Source organism: Capra hircus, chromosome 3, assembly GCF_001704415.2.
Source record: "Capra hircus breed San Clemente chromosome 3, ASM170441v1, whole genome shotgun sequence".
Lineage (NCBI taxonomy): Eukaryota > Metazoa > Chordata > Mammalia > Artiodactyla > Bovidae > Capra > Capra hircus.
The window spans coordinates 36,626,290-36,643,375 of record NC_030810.1 but is presented as its reverse complement, the minus strand read 5'-3'; the positions used below and the strand labels follow the sequence as shown (position 1 = coordinate 36,643,375).

General features: G+C 42.7%; 1 protein-coding gene across 3 annotated transcripts in view; it reads right to left on the bottom strand.

Moving 5' to 3' along the window:
- Positions 1 to 17,086, bottom strand: part of NFIA (nuclear factor I A) — a 401,134-nt gene that overhangs the window by 7,917 nt on the left and 376,131 nt on the right. The window lies entirely within an intron of this gene.

Here is a 17,086-nt window from a genome sequence, read left to right as displayed (position 1 = left end):
TTCTTGTAACAGGCACAGAGGATCAAAACCGACAGAAGAGTAAATGGAGCTCAAGTAGGACAAGTGCTGTACCAAGAATCCTGGGTGACTTTGGATAAGTCCTAACATTTCTCTTCTACTCAGTCTCCTTAGATGTGCATGAGGTAGATTTTACGATGTAAAACGCTCCTCTCAGCTCAATATTTCTAAAATAAAATTTTTAAAAATGACATATAATCGTCAACTGGTATCAAAGATTTTACCATAGTGTCCAAAGGAAAAAACGAGGCCACGGGCACAGCCCTCACACATGCTTTTGCTCCTTTGACGTTTATTTACAGCCTTGCATCTAACTGCCGGACCTAGTTACCAGTTGCCTTTTCCTTTCATGAGCCCTTAGGTGGTTAGCTTTGGGCAATAGTCTGGCGATACGTCGCTCTATATGCTGGCACTTCTTTCTCTGTTAGCTAAACAAAGTGACCAATTACGGTTTAGTATCAGAGTCAGTTTCTCAAGTCAGATAAAATAGTACATGGCTTTTGCCAACTTTTCTCCACAGCTACCCTACCAAATTCATCACATTTATTCACAGAAAAATCATCAACCTCAAGCAAAATTAAACGCTTCTGAAACCTCTGAGTTGATAGTATTAGAAAGGGTTGCATTTGGGTTGACTCAGTCAGATGAAGTCTCATCCGTGTCCAAGAGATTCAATTAGGTAAAGCAAGGACTCGTTTGATTCCAGGATAAATGGCAAAATGATAGCTACATGGAGGCTGGGATAAGATTTCCTAGTCACACAAGCTACCTTTGATTTCCAGAGGACTTGAAGGGAAAAAAAAAAAAAAGAAAAACCTGAAGTCTAAACCAAAAAACTACTCATCCTGTATACTTTTAGATGTTATTCTTTGACCACATGCTTTGAGGAGCACAATAAAGCCTCTTGTGTCCTGAAAGGAAATCATCCTGGCAAATACACAGGGACTAAATCGAACTGGACAAAAGAAAGAAGAGGGGGGAAGAGAGGAGTCAGGAGGCAGTCTCCAAACCGTATTTCTAGCTGGACTCCCGCATAGCTGACGCAGATCCGAGATAGAGCCGAGTTCTCCCTGGAACCAAACAGTCTCAAACTTTGGATGCGGCGGGTCACGCTGACAATGTCTGTTCTCACACTTTCTAAGTCAGTTGCGAAATTCCAGACTTTAAATCTGACGCTGCGTTGTAGTTCTCAAAGCAAGCGCCTGGGACTCAGTGAGTCGGTAGGGGGAGCAGTTTTCCATTCCACAGTTTCTGGACACAACCTCAGTGCTCTACAAAAATCTGCAGTGCCTCTACACTTCTCTTAAAAAGCAAAGCAAAGGAAAAAAAAGTTTCTTCACACATCTTACTATTCAGTGTGTGCCTTGCCGACAAGGTTACCCCAGAGCAGCTCTGTAATCCTTCACTGAAATAGGCTTTATTGATTGCTCTGGTCTATTGTTCTCTTTTCAAGTCCCCCAAGTTCAAGTTCATCCTGGTGTTACATCATGTCTGGTTGCTAAGAGCAACCAGACAGACCCAGACGTGACTATCATTAGCAAGAAACCCTCCGCTCTCCTCCCACCAACCTTCCAGTGGCTCTGACGTAGCAGGCCCACTGCAAACACATTGAAGTATTTATTCTGCCTAATTTATGACCTACCCAGCAAGCGAGACCCCCACTCCAAAAACCAACACTGTTGTATATTTAATTAATCTGTCTTTCTCTGGCACTTGGGAAAGTTAGACAAAGGACTAATTATTGTGTTTCACTCTCCACACTTTTCTTTTGGGGGTGTGTGTGTGTGTGAATATTTGCATGGGAAAGAAAACTACAGGCCCAGCATTGGCTGTTCCCCCCCTCCTTTTCTTTTTGCCCTATTGACATTTCATGAAATACTTTAGCTGCTTAAGGGAATTAGAAAAAAAAATGCGATGTGAATGTTACTCCTTCTGAGTTGGTATTCAGTAACACAAATCAACTCATGACATGTTTAAATTTAAATGCTAACCACACACTCTCAGAGTTACTTTAAAGGTTAGTTTTTAATCAATAGAAGTTGCTGACTCCGGGTTTTTGAGCTGCGCATTGCAGCTCTTGGGCTTTTGTCTAACGTTAAAGCTTTCAAACTTTTTTTTTTTTCCTTGAGATGATTTTAGCAATGATTTGCAGACACAGAAGACTATTGTGCTCTGACCAGCAACATGTCACCAGAGAGAGTTGCCCTGGGGTGGGGTGTCAATATGACTCCTGAAGGCCTGGGTTGGGGGTCTTTAATAAGCCGTGAAAAAAACTTAATTAACCCTTTCAGGCCCAAACCAAAACCTATTCTTAAACTTTTTCACTCCTGTAATTTGACCATTAGTCCTTATTTCAACATTACACTAATCTTCATGACAATTAACCCAGCTACTTGACCAAGGCTTTCCAGAATGGGAAGTCAGCTGGTTAGGGGAACTACACAGGGAATTTTTTTCGCTTTTGAATGAGGGCTCCTTGATTAAATCATTTACTCATAGTGATGGCAGATAAGCAACTATAATACTAAAAAATAGAACCCATTCATTTCATCAAATGTTCTCATGACTAGTTTGTAGCTGAAGGCCTTCCTTAATTCCATTATGATGAGTGTGATGGCTGCACATGTCTAAGCCACTCGATTTTTAAAAACTTCCATGAACTATGAATAATGTGCAATAGACAAGATAATGTTTGTAAAAGCCCATTTTTCTCTTGTGATATTCTCTTACAAAATCTATAATTCAAGGCGTGCAAGTTGCAAAACATTACTTGACGAATAATTCTGGGCATTTTCTTGTTGGGCTGTACAAGAAAAATATGAAAGAAATCTGAGATTGTAAAATTGTTGGGGTTGAGGAGCAAATCACTGGGAAAATGTTGCCACATTAAACAAAATTCATTGATGGAGAGTCAAAAAATTATCTTCAGATATTTACTAACACAAGCTTAGGTTTCATACGGTTTCTGCCTTCATATTTTATAGCCCTTTAATCTAATCTACTGTATCCAGATGGACTACAAAGGAACCCCTGTCCCTCATCTACAGTGAATTTCAATATTACAATAGAATATCGGATGATGTTATCTTGATACATTTACATTAAGGAAGTAAACACAGAGCTTTGATCTATCTTTTCTTTTTTTTTTCCCTTGGGAACTCTCAGCTATAGTTGTTTGGGAGGTCCATAAATCCAAACTCCCACAGAGGCTAGAGTTAAGGAAAATTACTGTTACATTCACAGTGTCTACAGCTTGGGATGTGCTAAGGTGGTGAGGAGGGGGCTGGAAGTGGGGCTGATTGTCCTCTCTCAGTGTTCAAGGTGAAACATCAAAAGAAATCTGCAGTCCAGGACCAGAGCTCAGCTTTCCTCTTCTCCAGTCAAATGAAGAAGTAATCTCATCAGGTTGGAAAGTGCTGACTAAGGATTTAATAAAGTGCCTGCAGATGTGGCGTCTCTAAGGTATTCAACTCATGTAATGCAAAACAGCTCCACACTGAACGTGCTTATAAAATTTCATTTAACCATTGCAGCATGACTCCCCCCCCACCCCACCCCTCACTTTTTTCTAAGGAGTTTTATCACACTTCCCGCCCCTTAATTTACAGCTCCATGAAAGTTCGAATCCCATTCTGCCAGGATTCTGGAATATTCACAGTAGTCAGGTTTTATGAACCATAAACAACATCTATCCGGCTTCATCACAAGCAGGAAGCCTGAAATGGCACTCGGTACCTTTGACGGTGGCAGTCTCTTTCCTTTCCTATCTGAAGGGGAGAGCAATTAGGAAACCGAGGCTATTTTCCAAAATTTGGTCATAAGGGTGCCTAAAACATGGTTGATGAAGGCTCAGTTTCTTTAGTTAACATCAAACATTCTAATGTAAATAATGAATTTTAAAATGGCTTTTATATGCACTTTTGACTAAAAGGGCAGGATGCATATTTCAGAAACAAAAGGAAATGCAAGTCTGTTTGAGATAGCTGTATTTTACTTTAACCAAAAAAAAGAGAGGGTGCTGCGGTGGGGGGTGGGGAGGGCGGAACAGACTGTGACGCAGCAGAATCTGTTTTTCAAATCAAAAAGTTAAACAAAAGGCCTCAAGGGCAAAGTTGAACACCGCGGAAGGAGGTTGTTAATGTGGAATCCAGAACTGGGTGTGACACTTTGCTTTCTTCTCCAGGCAAGGTGGGTTATTTCAGGACATTTCACACACAGAAAGCAGAAACGTGCAAATCCAGGGAGGCCTCTGCCCCCACTCTCCACTCCTTCATACTCCATCAGCCCCTGAAGAGGATGCTGCCAACTAGCACTGCAGGAGTTGTGGTCAACATCTTGACTTCTCTCTGGAGGAGATGCTATCTCTGCTGGGTCATTAATCCAGTTAGTCATTTTTGGCTTCCTGCTCTTGTTTGGATGAGTGAAAGCCCACTGTTTAGCCCAAATGAGCTGTCCTTGGCAAATCAGCCAGAAGCCGGGTAGCCTCCCCTGCCTCCTTCTGATCCAGTGGAAAGGGACAAGGCCTTGGAGTCCACTCCCGGTTTCTGACGTTAGTATACCTCATTTGGGAGCACTTCACTTATTTAACAAGTGTTGAGCATCCTACTGTGTGCTTGATAACACTACGCTCTGGGAATATGAGTACAACAAATATGGTACCTGCTCCCAAGGAGTTGTCCTGCAGAAAGAAGGTCCTGGATCTTAGACTTCAATATCCTTCAAGAGACCAGTTACCCTGCTATTCTCATAGCTGGATGTTTGAAAACGAATGTCAGCTGATTAGGCTGAGTATTCAATGTCCAAGGGACCCAGGACCGAGTCCTATTTTTTCCACTGACTAGTTGTGTGACTTCAAGAAAGCACGACTCTGTCCTTGGGCCCCTAGAAGACTACTGTAGGGCCATTCTTCATGGCATGGGGATACTGGTTTCTTCTGACAAAGGTGACACCCTGCACCCAGGTGTCAGTTATTGGTCTTGCCAGCCACAGGCTGTGATCTCTGCAGCCATTTTTCTTGTCTGATTTTGTTAAAGAAAGCCTGCTTTCAATAATGCTAAACCCAAGACTTGTTTATTGTACAGGAAGTTATTAAAACAGTAATGGGCCATGATTGGCCCTGCTCACCTTTGCGGCCTTATCTTTTCGCTGCTTATACTCAACACTTGTGCTGTGTTACACTTCTTCCAGGTCCCCCAAAGCCAAATGCTTTCTCCCTGCTCGAACTTGGCAGAGCTAGCCCTCCCTCCTTAGCTTTGCTCACACTTGCTAGTCCTTGCTTTTTCAGATTAGCAGTCCCTTCTTCCAAAGGGTCTTTCTCCAGGCCTCTAGTTCCTGAGTTTACCTCTGTCACAGTCACTGAACTGTAACTGCCTATTTTCTCCCCAAGAAAACAAACTGTCTTCTTGTGTCTGGCATCTCTGGGGTCTTGCCTGGTGATTTAATAAACACTGTTGAATAAAGGAAGAAATCTCCAAGGTTCCAAAAGTGAAAAGTGAAAGTGTCAGTCCTTCAGTTGTGTCCAGCTCTTTGCGAGGCCATGGACTGTAGCCCACCAGGATCCTCTGATCATGGAATTCTCCAAGCAAGAATACTGGAGTGGGTTGGCATTCCCTTCTCCAAGGGTAATCTTCCCAACCCAGGGATTGAACCTGTGTCTCCTGCATTAGCAGGCAGATTCTTTACCATCTGAGCCACCGGGGAAGCCCAAAGACTAGTGTCAATTACTCCAACAAGTTGCTTAGATGGGTGGCTTCTAGAATGGCTGTACCACATCCATGCTCACGGCTCACGCCCGCATCCCCCTGAATGACAGGTGCTCTCCACGGAGACATGCAGGTCTCCACAAGCCACCCCAGGGAATTCTGATTGAAGAGCTCTTGCAATGGGGCCAACTGCAGCCGTAGCATGTGCAGTAGTTTTGTAACATGGACGGCTGCCTGCTTACTACGAGCGCAGAGGAGCTGTCCAAACCACCACTCCCTGGAGAGTGACCACGCTGTTCCCGGCCAAGACCTCCATTTGGTTCAGACCTCAAGACGGGAAAACACTAATCTCTTTACCCAATAAGCCATCCAGCACCTCCAAACCTTGAGAGTACATACACAATCCAGTTATTCCAACAGTTGTTCCAGAGTCTGACTCTTTCACCGTATTCCAACTTGCTCTAGTGTCTGCCTCACCATCAAGCAAAATTCTTCTTTCTGGCCTCCCTTTACATGTTTATCAAGTAATCTTTTACCTCACGAAACCAAAGACTTCTGAATTAAAAACTGCACTCTGGCCACTCACATTTGCTCTGCTGATTTACTGGAGGGCTGTGCGCATAGTGCTAAGAGGTGGGGCACTGGAGTCAGAGTTAACAGAAAGAAGCTGCCAGCAATGTGGGAGACCTAGGTTTGATCCCTGGGTTGGGAAGATCCCCTGGAGAAGGGAATGGCTACCCACTCCAGTATTGTGGCCTGGAGAATTCCATGGACTGTATAGATCATGGGGTTGAAAAGAGTCAGACATGACTGAGTGACTTTCACTTTCACTTTTCACATCGTTTAACTAGTATGCCATTACATGCTAGTTAAAGAGGCTTCCCTGGTGGCTCAGATGGTAAAGAATGTGCCTGCAATACAGGAGACCGGGGTTCGATCCCTGAGTCGGTAGGATCCCCTGGAGGAGGATATGGCAACCCACTCCAGTATTCTTGCCTGGAGAACCCCATGGACAGAGGACCCTGGTGAGCTACAGTCCATGGGGTCACAAACTAACCCTAGATTGAGAAACTAACACTTTCACTTTCTAAATGATCTTAGATAAGTCAGCACTTATCTCAGTTTTAGACTCTGTGAAATGGAGCTAACAACTTTATCAGTTTTTGTAGGGACTGAATGAACTAATGCCTGAGAGACAAGTGCGGAAAACCTGAAAGCCAGGTGAGATGGATTCTCTATAAAGTGTGTACAGGCCATAAGGTCCACAGGAGACCTACAGAGGAACAGTTCCCTTGGAAAGGCATCGCTCAGCAAGGCGGCTTGCTCTTATTTAATGATATAATTTCTTAGTTAAAGGTAGCAGCTGTGTCAGTTCCATTTCTCCAGTTGCAAGAGAAAGTTCTTGAGAAAATAAAAATCTGTCTTTAATTGCGGTATTAAAATCAGAGCAGCGAAACCAACCACACAAAAGAAATTGGCTCAAGTTTATGAAAGGCATTTGGGCCCTTGCCTTGCAAGGCTGAACTGCACGCCTTGGAAGTTGGGGGCGAGGGGGAGAGGGGATCTGGGGTTGGGGGGAGGGAGGGAGTAGTCAGGCAACCAAGTGGGACAGAAACAATCCTATTTTGGTTTTTGTTAGCGAATGGCATACTACATAGATCAGAGACTTCTTATAAAATACAAACCCCCACTGTACACAAAGCACAGGAAAATGTGAGGAAAAAAGGGAAAAACGAAAAGCAGCTTAGGGTGTGTTAACGCTGCTATTCTGTCAGCTTAAAGAGTATTTTATGCTTGATCAACAGCTCTTTTTTATTGTGCTTTTCTTTCATTCATTCAAGACATCAAAGCGGGCCCCACCAGTGTACCTGCCCTTCTGGAGCCGCTTGTGAGGGGGTTCTAATGAAGCACGACTCTGGGAGCCGGAGACCCCCGTGGACACGGCAGTTCAAAGGGAATATTTCAACAATGATTACATTTTGTAAATCTTTTTATGAAAGAGACAGCTTATTTCCTGCTTTTTCATGAAAAATAGATTATCCATTAAAGTGAGCCCGCACCACGGAAGCTGCTTCAGATCTGAGGTGCAGCATGGAGATTAAGGGGACAAGGACCCGATGAAATTGTCCGGAGTTCCTATCTGTTTGGCCACGATGGCACAGCCGAATGTTCTGGGAGGAGCCCAGATAGTGCGCTGGGTGGCTCTGCAGTGGAAAAGGCGGTGGCCAGGGTGTTTAGGGGTTGAGTTTTCAGCTAGGGGCCTGTGTCTATTATTTGCTCTTTCAATTTTTTGTTTTTGATTCCACAAAGTCCAGCCAAATATCAGAAGGGATCAACCGACTCCTTTGATTGGGCAAAAGTAAGGTGAAAAATTTTATTTACTGATTCATTAAATGCCGTATTTTAACACTCTGAAATGGGACGACTCCTTTTCCACACGGGAAGTTAGCCATAAAAAAAGCTAGCTCTGGGCTGAAGATACAATACAGGCTTTATCATTGGCTGGTGTTAACCCTAAAGGCAAAAATAAAGAAGGCAGCCCGGCCCTTTGTAATTTCTGATTTTCAACACTGAAATAATCTTTCCCTTAGTCTGTCTTCTTTTTTTTTGTCTTTTTAGGTGGTGGGGAGAGTTGAGCGGAGCAGGGCAGGAAGAGAGTATGACTTCCTGTGGAGAGCTATGAAGTGAAAAAAAAATGTATGTTTTCTACACATTGGATTCCAATTTTAATTAAACGCCTGCTGTCTAACAAGTGCAGACAGTCACACTTGGGGCTGGCCCAATGGTGGCCCAGGGAGGTAACCTTTCTGATTTAAAAAGAGAGGCGTGGGAGTGGAGGTCTGCGCTCAGCCGAGCGTGGCTGCATTGCAATAATCATGCCACGGCCTGCCTCCTTACTCCTGCTCTTCCCCCAGAGCTGAAAAGCTCTTCCCAACATGACTCAGGTTCACAGGAAACCTAACATGCAAATGTACCATTGCAGTGGTGCAGGTAGATAAAATCTGATGAGGGGGAAAAGAACACTGAAGTGAAACGTCCAGTTACTTCAAAAACTCTCCCGGAGACATTCCTGCATGAGTACGACAGAAGATCTGCTCCTTGGCCAGAAACAAATCTCCAAACTAACCCTCCCAGCCAAGGAGTCCCCTTTGGGCACTGGATGGCACTGGGCACCTGTGCCCGTGACCACCCCCCAGCAGCTGCTTTTTGCTTGGCCCTGAGTATGGCTCTTTGCTTCTGACCTCTTTCGTCCTCCTCTATTCACTGTCCAAGGGCCTTTCTTCTGTCCTTTCCGGTCCCCTTTCCTGCCTCCTCTCACCCCTCCAGCCAGTCTCTCTCTTTCTCTATTTCTCCATCTGTGCTTCCACTCCCACAGGAATGAGGGAAGACCTCTACCCTCTCAAAGACTCTGCAAACAGCTGCCCGCCCCAGGAAGGAAGAGGGCACGCTCAGCCAGCAGGGGGTTGGGGGCTTCCGTATGGAGCCAAAGAAGTGAGGTGCAGAGGTGGGATTTGGATGGAATGCGGAGGAGACTGTACATCTTTGCTCTCAGGTTCTTGACAGAAGAGAGCGAGAGAGCAGTAAGAAGCAACTCTGTACTGGACTGTGGGGCTCAGCTCAGCCTCTGGCTGCCCCGCGACTCCGGCTGCTCTGATCACACTATAAGGATCCCATTCCTATCCCTGTACCTTCTGGGAGCACCTGCGTTTCAGACTTACAGGTGCGGAAGTCATCCTTTTTCCTCATTCACTGTGTAGATGTGATATTGGCAGGGATAAAACTGTTCTACCCCTCAATGAAGTTAGAATGAGCTTGACTATGGAAAAAGTCAGAGGCCAGATTCTAGTCTGTGGGAAGTCAGGGGTCCAACTTATCTGCAGAACAGCCCTTATATACCAGTTATTATAATAGTATTCTATTATTTGGGGGCGGAAGTAAGACACATAGAGACAAAACTTTGAAATACTGGCCTAAAATGTAAGCAGCATTATCACAGGAAACACTGACGTGATCTAGATGTCACAGAAGGGCCTGGGGTTTCATCGGAGCCAATTGCCCTGGATAAAAATGGAATGATCTTCTCAAGCCCAGTCAAAGCTCTTGTGTGACATCCCAGAAAGCACAGACCCAGGATAAGTGAACAATGCTTTACTCCTTCTTCTGGTGGTGGGATTTAGGGTTGTTTTTATGACAACAAAACTTGTCTTTGTTAAGATGTGACTTGCAAAACAAACCCACATGGGGGAGTCGGCAGTTTTAAATGACAGTATTTTTGTTTTAATGCTGAAACAGCAAATGCTTTTTATGTTCAGATTTATTTCCTTTTAAATTTGTAGATTAAACTTAGAACTATGCAATATTCATTACTATAAACAATTAGATTCTTCCTGAATATTTCCAGTGGAGGTGAGTGGGAAGCTTCTTGGTGGAGCTGGGTTGGGGAATTGTGCCAAGGTGAGATCTCACAGTATTCACAGTCTCTGTCAAGGGTCTTATCAAGGATATTGTTGTGAACATAATCTATGGGATCACCAGAGCTATGAGGCTTCCCTGTCAGGAATCTATGCTTCTTAGAAAGAGGCAGCATCATTCTAATGCAGAAAATTTAATTCGTTTTTACCTTTTTTGTAATGACATTAAAAATGGTGATCTCCTAACTAAAGATTATTTAAGACATTTAGTGAAAGTGTTAATCACTCAGTTGTGCCTGACTCTGCGACCCCATGGACTGTTGCCTGCCAGGCTCCTCTGTCCGTGGAATTCTCCAGGCAAGAACATTGTGCTTTGCCATTTCCTTCTCTAGGGGATCTTGCTGACTCATGGATCAAACTCAGGTCTCCCTCATTGCAGGTAGATTCTTTACCATTTGAACCACCCGGGAAGCCAGAAGACATAGTTAAGAATATGTCATAAAATCAAGCATGCAAACAAAATCACTTACTTTGCTTTCAGATGAGTTCTATTTGCTAGTGTTCTCCTAGTAACTGAGATTTAGGAACAGACTCGGAACTCATGCACACAGTACTGATTTGGAATAGTTCCATACCTCTCCTATCACTTTATTATATTTTAATGAAACCAATTACAGATTGGATGATGGTTATATGTTCATTGGCTTTTTAAATATTCTTTTCTCTTGTTAAATCACCATATGGCTAAGAGATCCTATAATTCACGTTGAAGAAATGGTGGCAAGTTCAAATGACACATATTAACTGTCATTCTGATTCTGCAATCACAACCTCTTGCAGAGATGTCACCGTGTACTATCCTAAAGGCAGTTCAGTTAAAAAAAATTACTCGAAGACTTTTCTTTCTCTCAAAGAAGTGAATTGTCTGAGCTGAAATATGGCTTCCTGTTCCACTGCAGCAGCTTTCTGTGTTGTTCTCCAGGAACATGTTGACAAGTTCAGGTTCAGGTTTAAACTAAATAAAACACTCCTCAGGAGTTTATAACTGAGCCTCATTTGCATGCGCTCTCTCTGAACTCTGCCGGCCTCAGTAAGCTAGTTTCCAAGGCTTGGGGGAGGAATGTGTTACAGTTGGAATCTGCACTGCTTTCTCAGGCATTTTAGACTCAGATGCCAGGCAACACCAAGCTTTGGTTAGTATTAAAAATTTCCTCAGATGTACTATAAAGTCAAAGAAAGAGAAGGCTGGGCCTAGAAAACAGAATCTTCTTAATTTTCCCAATAAGGTTTTAGTGTTAACATTCTATTAATAGTTAAAAAGATTTTAGATATTCTAGAATTCCATAGTCATGACTTTGGATTTCCTTGCAACCATTTTCAACTCTTTGTGGAAAGTGGTCAATACATATTTATACTCTTCAAAGGTAAGAACTAGGGTTTGCATAAGCTGGTTTTCTGACTTGAAAAATGCAGTTAAAAGGTGTTATGAAGAGAAATATCCCCAATTCAGAAGGGATCTCTTATTATGTTTATGAAAAAAATCTAAAGGATTTTCCATGTTGAAAAGATCTCAGGTGTTTTCTAGTCAATAAAGTTATACTAGAGAGGAAGAAATGGCTATTTTGGGTTAGGAGCAGGAAGAACTAAGTAGAGATTCTGAAATGCTCATAGAAACCAATCTGGAGAGAATTGGTTTCCTGGCTGACTGAGGTTAAGACTCAATCTCTTTGCTAAGCAAGGGACCGGGAGTTCAGAGAAAGCAGCAATGGTCTTTATGGACAGAACTGGAAGGAAAGCTGGAGAAATAACACCAGGGACTCTGCCACTCAACTTCTGTGTGAATTTGAGTTAGCAAGAAGTTGGGTACAACAATGATAAACCAGTGCTGCAACACCTGAGCATTACTCTATAGCATCTTCAGCCCTGGAGCAAGCAGTTCTTTCCTGACAGGTGAGCGTACCCGGGGTGGCAGGTTGTGACATTCCCAGCACTTCAGGATCAGCAGCTGTATCCCTACACAGCAACGGGTGATAAGTCAGAAAACAGTTTAAAGGAAAGCACTGCTGTGGGGGCTCAGAGAAGAAACTGGTTCAGGGAGGATGGATCGAGTCCATCATGTATCTGGTCTCCATTTGTGCCTCTGATTAGGAACATCTTCCTAGCATGGTAGTTGTGAGGATGAAATAATACATGAAAATATGAAAGTGTTTTGTTTTTTAACTTGTTAAACTAAGCTGTTAAACTGAGGTGATGCTTTTTCTATGTGTACATCTGCTTTTCTGACATGAGGAAGACAGAAACCTCATCTCTATATGCTAGCCCATGTAGCTTTTTGGCCCTAGTACATAGCACAAAGTCACTTTTCTTGGACCAATACAATAACAGCATGGCTATGCTGGCTGTCTCCTCTTTTCTCTCAATCTCTTGAACTTAGCCTAATTCAAATGCTAGAAACATGAAGGATTTTTAAAAACCCAATGAAATATGAATATGCTTCCAAATAAAACCCTTTGCTATGAACGTAGTAAGCTGCTTCTATTGGATAAAGACATGAATACAAGTAGAATCCACATAGATGACAGTCTATAGAAATGAATGATAAAATTAGTTTCTTTGGGGACAGCAGTTTACTTATGATGACTGAATGAAATCAGGGCTTACAACCCCAACAGCTTCTGTCTTTGGCCAGCAGTGACTGGCCAAGCAGCAGAAAGACAATAATTTGCATATGGAATAATCTCTACTATCCTATTGATCACTCATTCCCAAAGTCACATTCACGCTGAGAATCACATGTTCTTTCTTTTGTCTAGTTTTTGTTTCCCTTTTTTCCTACTCATAAATATCCACATAATTTTAACTCTTTCTCCTCTATACTTTGAACTTCTGCCTTAAGGGTTGCTGTAGGAAACATAACTGCTGATGTTACTTTTTTTTTAAAATAACTCTAGCAGAATGGTCGGAGAAGGCAATGGCAACCCACTCCAGTACTCTTGCCTGGCAAATCCCATGGATGGAGGAGCCTGGCAGGCTGCAGTCTATGGGGTCGCTAAGAGTCGGACACGACTGAGCGACTTCTCTGTCACTTTTCACTTTCATGCATTGGAGAAGGAAATGGCAACCCACTCCAGTGTTCTTGCCTGGAGAATCCCAGGGACAGGGGAGCCTGGTGGGCTGCCGTCTCTGGGGTCGCACAGAGTCAGACACGGCTGAAGCGACTTAGCAGCAGCAGCAGCAAAATGGTAGACAGGAGGAATCTGAAATTCAAATGCTTTACAGATCTTCCTGAAGATTTAATTTATCCATGCAGATATTAATTCTTCTGAAGACAAAATAATTTGATAGTTGACTTGATAGTTCAAAAAGCTTTACATTCATCAATGTGTTGTCTGGGCTTCTTTAGTGGCTCAGATGGTAAAGAATTCACCTGCAACGTAGGAGACCGGAGATCAATCCCAGGGTTGGGAAGATTCCCTGGAGGAGGGAATGGCAACCCACTCCAGTATTCTTGCCTGGAGAATCCTCTGGACAGAGGAACCTGGTGGGCTACAGTGCATGGGGGTGCAAAGAGTCAGACACAACTGAATGACTCACGCTTTCACTTTCTTTCAGTGTGTTGGTAGGCAGACGCAGCTCTAATGTTCTTTCATTTATGCCAAATCCTATGGCAAAACAGGAGTCTTATCTTTCGAGAATTTTCTTTCAGAAACAAAAGGCACCAAATTTGGAAACATGCTCACTGGATGGAGCTACACAGAAGGCACAGGATGAAGATGGCAAGCTATTTCCTGGGTGCACACTGGACACCTGGAAAAGCTGCCTTTTCTCTCCCACCCCTTAACAGTTATTCAGGGGTTACAGCCCCTCCTCTTTCTATGCAGCGTAGCTCTGTGCCTGGTTCTTAATCGTAGTAATCAGCCAGGAACAGGACAGAGGGGCAGTCCAGATCTGATAGCAATGACCCCAGAACTGAGGAGCACTAGTGAATTCCATAAGCAGTGGCATTCTGCAGTTCTTGTTTTACAAAGGTCATTGTAAAACAAGAAAGAAAACAGGGGAAGAGCCAAGCAAATAGCCTTCCCGGAAGATGGTGGGGTGAGGGAAAGGGGAGGGATGATGTTACTAGGAGGGAGGGGTGAAGAGAATTTGGTGCATCTTTAGACTTTGACAGGAAAAAATATCTGGGAAGAGACCAGTGGAGAGATACAGTATGGTCTTAGCTGAAGGGTAACGATGTAACAAACAGCAACATTCAGAGCTTCCCGATACCAGAGAGTAACTGGCAGATATTAAGATCATTATTAGATGTGAAATTATACCTCTCACTGCTTCATTATCACTGTATTTCATAATATTTGTCTAGAAAGGCACACAAAGCCTATCAGGTTAAATTAATCCTAATGATCAATTTCAGTTTTATTCTAATTAAACAATTTCAATTTAATTAATGTGAGCACAGAAATTAGTCAAAATTACAAATGTAAATGTTGAACTTTAAATCAAAGTTCCTCCCTACTCGCTGCCTCTTGTAGAAGCACTTTAAAGTGTTTGCCTGTGAAAGTAGATGGGAATTTTAACCTTTGTCTGAACTGTGAAGGACAGAAGTTAGAAAAATATGCCACTGAAAGCTACCCCAGAGCACAGACAGAAGCACGGGTTTAATACTCACCCACCCACACCCGCAATAGGTGGCAGTGTACAGAAATAAATTCTCTAAGGTGAACCTTTTGTTTCTCAAGATTCCAATGCACTTGGGTCAGTCTATGGATATTTGTTGTTTAGTTGCTAAGTCATGTCTGATTCTTTGCAACCCCAGCAACTGTAGCCCACCAGGCTCACCTCATGGGATTTCTCAGGTAAGAATACTGGAGTGGGTTGCCATTTCCTTCGCCAGGGGACCTTCCCAACCCAGGGACTGAACCCGTGTCTCCTGCATTGCAGGCAGATTCTTTACTGCTGAGCCACCAGGGGAAGACCTAATGGATAATAAGCTTCTATAAAACACCTCTGCAAAACAGAAATCCTAAGCCACACAACTAAACTACCAGTCCCTTCCTTCCCTGGTGTCAGATACCCTGTCTTTCTCAGGCTGACCTTGTCTCCGATTATCTGTATGGCCTCATAAATCATGTCAACTTCCTGAGCCTGGGCCCTCTAGTTCACAGGGGCTGTTTTATTAAAAGTAACTTCTTAAAGTACTGGCATCTTAAGATGGATTTTAAAATGCCATGGGAGTATGTGGGGGGATTCCCTAGTGGTTCAGTGGTTGGGACTCCATGATCTCACTGACAAGGGCCTGGGTTCAATCCCTGATTGGGGAACGAAGATCCCAGAAGCCTCACAGTGTGGCAAATAAATAAATTTTAAAGAATGTCATGGGGTACATGTGTCTGAGTCATCCTATAAACAACTTTAAATAACCTTAATCCAAAGGAGATGGGAGCCAGAGCTCTAAAACTTTGAAGAAAAGGAACTGCAAACAGAATTTTTTTCCCTAAAAATAAAAAAGATGCCAAAAATACGAAATAGAAAAAAGATAATAAAAAGAAATGCATGCTCTTCTTTTTCTTTTGTATTTAAAAAACTTGTCCTGGTGAATCATATACAGTAACAGGTCTGTAGCGTCACAGAATCTTGTCTTAGAGGAATGTTATATGCAGTGTAACATTTTATGTTATATCTCTTTATCCATAAAATAGCCACAACTTCTTTTCCCACAAATAAGCCTTCATCCCATCTCCATGAGCCCCCATCATGACGTGTTCACCATTGTATATGAGAATTTTTTGGTAGCAATCAATCTACTATCACTATTTGGGGACATTATATGAGAACAGCAGAGTAATTTAACAATATAGTTGATTAATGTAATAATCATCATTAAACTTAGCAATGGTAGTGGGATTTCCCCTTCCCTTGGTTAATGATCATGGACAATTCGTTTCTTGACTGCCAGTGGTAGAAAGGGATTTTGAAATATTAACTTCTGCCCCATGGGAATGATACTTAGCCCATCACATTTAATTTTTGACCTTCACTGAACAGCATGATCCTAGTCCCTTGATTTTATAATCTTAACTAAGAAACATTAAAATATGGATTGACTCCAGTTGGCAGGAATCTTTATGTTCTTTTCACTAAAAAAGCTATAAATCCAATGGTTGACCTTTTATTTCCAGGTCACAAATGACACCCGCTCACTTTTGTCCATTCACATAGGATTTATGTTGGGGTCTACAGGTATAAGCCATGAAAGCTGAACTTTAGTGAAATGTCTTTCAAAGATGTGCACTTAACCAAAAGTTTCCCACAAAAAATTAGTGGATGGCCTTTTAAAAACATCTATTATATCCTCAGGTTCACTGTTGGCTTCAACTAAATCTATTTTTCACTTGGAGTAAGTTTCTTCTAATAGTTGCATTTTTTTCTGAGGATATAAAGTAGGCTTGCGTTTGGGACGATAATAGTACCTTAGCTCCCAACAAAAGTTTCTAGACCGAAAGATTTCTGAAATGTTCTCTTTGCCATCACCATAACTCATCTATTTCTAGCTGAAAAATGTTCCTTGTCCTTTCTCACAGAATCAATTCTATTGATGGGAGGCGTTCTGCATTGTCAATCAAGGAAATGTGATTTGATGGGACCCCAATGCAGTGAGATGGGAGGAGGGATACCAAACCTACTCAGGTCCACGCCATCCGAGTGAGATCAATGCTTCCCAGAATACTCTTCCTCTCATGTAGCACCCTAACTGTCACAATTAATAATGTAGAAGGAGCTGATTAACTTAAGGAAAGTGCTCTCTGCTGTGTAAACACATAAAGATCTATGAGGCAAAAACGGGGGAGGGCAGGAAAGAACAAAACGTCATTTTTATTTTTCATGTGGACACGTTCTCACTTTTCATTCTTCTCTTGTAACAGTTACTGTACCAGCCACTCTCATGGAGTCAAT